The sequence below is a fragment of the Castor canadensis genome, chromosome 7, assembly GCF_047511655.1.
Source record: "Castor canadensis chromosome 7, mCasCan1.hap1v2, whole genome shotgun sequence".
Taxonomy (NCBI): Eukaryota; Metazoa; Chordata; class Mammalia; order Rodentia; family Castoridae; genus Castor; species Castor canadensis.
Window position 1 is genome coordinate 132,473,952 of NC_133392.1, and position 3,319 is coordinate 132,477,270.

The following is a 3,319-nucleotide window of genomic DNA, read 5'->3' on the forward strand; positions in this document are numbered from 1 at the left end:
CAAAAGCCCTGAGGTAAAAATATACCTGCACACACACATAGACCAGCAAGGAAGTTAGTATGGCTTGAGGCAAACCATGGCAAGAACGTTACATCTATTCTGGAAGAAATGGGAAGCCATTGAAGGATTTGGAACTGAGAATCAACATACATTTTAGCACAATCATTTGACAAGTAAGCCAAACATAGCAACAGAAAAAAAAAAGAGAGAAAGAGACAGAGAGAGAGAGAGAGAGAGAGAGAGAGAGAGAGAGAGAGAGATACTGGTGTAAATTCTAAATTGACAGCTTGACATTGGGTAGTTCACACCTACAATACTCAGGCAACTAAACTGTTCTACCTCCACATAAAACAGAAATTGAACTTGAGATACCTCTAATTATTTTGTAAGGATGCAGTAGCTATTCCACTAAATATAGTGAAGTCTCGAGTCACACCACTTCGTGTTACATACTTCCCTGCCTTAATATGGTTCCTGCAGTCACCCTTCCTTGGTCTGTTCTCCTGGAGGATATCTTAAAAGACCTCCCCCTCACACAACAGGATGCACATTTTCAAATCTAATATTGTATGTCTGGCAACAGATAAGTTAAAAAAATTAATTTGGCAGCCATCAATCCCAATATATCTTTAAAAATATACCTTTATGTTAAGGAATTATGATCAATTTTAAGTGTAATAATGGCATTGTGGTTATATTTTAATGAATACTCATCTTTTTCCAGGTACCACTGGCTCACCCCTATAATCCTAGCTATTTAGGAGGCAGAGAGGAGGATGGCAATTTGAGGCTAACCCTTGCAAAAAAAAAAAATACACAAGTGCTTGCTTCGGCAGCACATCTACTAAAATTGGAATGATACAGAGAAGATTAGCATGGCTCCTACACAAGGATGACACACAAATTCATGAAGTGTTCCATAAAAAAAAAAAAGTTCTGGGTTAGAGTGGTAGAGAACCTGCCTAGCAAGTGTGAAGCCATGAGTTCAAGCCCCAGTCCCATCCCCCTCCAAAAAAAGTTGTGACAGAGACCATAAGCCCACAATGCCTAGCATATTTACCACCTGACCTTAATGGTTTTGTGATACCTCTTCTAGCCATATAAAAGGCTAGAGTAAAAGACTGTAGTATATTTTATTCTGACTCATTGGAGGGATATTTAAAACAAAGATTCTAAAAATTCAATCCACAGAAAACTGACCTGCCATGAAATTTTCATTGGCACAGAGTGAAATGTGAAAAGTAAAGACAAATTTGGGAGATTTTCATAAAGCTAGTACAATATAAGGAGCTAATCCCCATTATTACACTATTTCTACATTTTAAAATAAAAATGCCCTTTTTTCTGAAACATTGCTGATAATAATGGTAAGTTTTGGCAAAGTTAATAGCTGGTCGCATTATATCAAACCAATAAAAATTATTGATATCTGGGTGGGGTGGCACATCTATAATCTCAGCATTTAGGAAGCTGAGGTGTAAAGATCTTGAGTTCAAGGCCAGCCTGCGCTACAAAGTGATTCTAATACTGTCTGGGCACATAGTGAGCCCTGTCTCAAAAAACAAACAATGGGTTGACAGAGTGGCTCAAGTGTAGAGTGCCTGCCTGGCAAGCATGAAGCCCTGATTTCAAACCTCAGTCCAACTAAAGCCACCAAAAAATTATTAATGTTCTTTGGTGGGACTTGGACTCAGGGCTTTGCACATGCAAAGTAGGCACCCTACTGCTTGGGCCAAATCTCCAGTCCAAAATTATTAATTCTTGAAAGCTAAGTTAGAGAGCTCTTGATTTCAAGGCTTTTGCTCCAATAATGTGTTTTGGTGTTGAACATATCATTGCTGAAAGTATTTCTTCAATGTGTGTGCAGTGTCTAATAAGTGATGAACTGCAAATGAAGGATTTCCCACACTCATTACAATCATAAGGTTTTTTTCCTGCAGTATGAATTCTCTGATGTTTAGCAAAGGATAAATAATGCCTAAAGGCTTTCCCACAATGATTGCATTTATAAAGGTTTCACTCTAGTATAGACTCCCTGATGGATAGAAAGATGTATTCTCTGCCTAAAGGCTTTCCCACATTCCTTATACATACATGTTTTTTTTCCAGTATGAGTCCTCTGTTGTTTTTTTCCAGTATGAGTCCTCTGGTGTTGTAGGTATGTGCTATGGCTGAAAGTTTTACTGCATACATTAAAAACTTAGGGTTAATCTCATGCTGCCTAAGGTGTCTAATCTGAACAAAATTCTTTTCCAGTCCCTTTGCATGTGAAAAGTTTCTCTCTAACATGAGTTCTCAGAAACTGAATTAGTCCAATGCTCTGGTTGAAGGCTTTCTCACATAATTCACATTCATATGGCTCTCCCCTGAATGAATTCTAACATGTTGACATGTTGAGTAAGGGAGGGCAAATGTCTGAAGGTTTTCCCACATTCCTTGCATTCATAAGGTTTCTTACCAGTATGGATTCTCTTATGTGGAATAAGGGATGTACTTTGGCTAAATGCTTTTCCACACTTCTTACATTTGAAAGGTCTTTCTCCAGTATGAATTCTCATGTGAATAAGCTGTTTGAAATTTTTTTCACAAATATTACATTCAAAGGTTTTCTTTTTTTTTGTACTACTGGGGCTTGAACTCAGGCCTTCACCTTGGGCCACTCCACCAGCCCAACTTTTTGTGATAGGGTTTTTTCAGATAGGGTCTTGCAAACCATTTGCCCAGGCTGGCTTTGAAATGTGATCCTCCTGATCTCTGCCTCTGAGTAGCTAGGATTGCAGGCATAAGCCACCAGCTCCCAGTCCAGGTTTTCATCTTTTGTGTAACTCCTTGAATGATTAATCAAATCTAAATTGTATCTCTTCTCTTTCCAGATCTGTCATATTTGTAAATGTCTCTCTCTTGGACAATCTACTGGTCTTGAAATAACTTTTGAGCTCATATAAATTCTTTTCTCAAATCTGTTAGATTCTCAGACTTTATCTTGAGAAAGTGTCTTCTTGCAGATCAAGTGCATTTGCCTCTCACCCATTCCTTGGTTTTCCAGGTAACTTTCTAATTTATCACTTTGGAGACTCTTCCCAGTGTAGAACACAAGGTACTTCCTTTTGTGGACTTTTCTGTCCTCAAGCCAGGATGTAATTCCTCCCATGAAATATCATTCTTTAAGGTTGACTCTTTGGTTTCTGTTTTCATTCTTTAAGTCTGAAAGAAATCCAAACATAAATATTACCCACACTCACCACATTAAAAAAAATAAATTGCCACAATGAGAATGGGAGGGAAAAAATAACATATACCAGATACAGAATGCATGGAC

General features: G+C 38.0%; 1 non-coding gene and 1 pseudogene across 1 annotated transcript; one reads left to right on the forward strand and one right to left on the reverse strand.

Annotated features, from left to right (window-relative positions):
* Positions 1-820: 820 nt before the first annotated feature.
* Positions 821-927, forward strand: LOC141425159 (U6 spliceosomal RNA). The gene has a single exon (XR_012450251.1). It is a non-coding gene; the product is annotated as a U6 spliceosomal RNA (small nuclear RNA).
* An 846-nt stretch (positions 928-1,773) lies between these two features.
* On the reverse strand, positions 1,774-2,693 carry LOC109691587 (zinc finger and BTB domain-containing protein 41-like; annotated as a pseudogene).
* Positions 2,694-3,319: the final 626 nt, after the last annotated feature.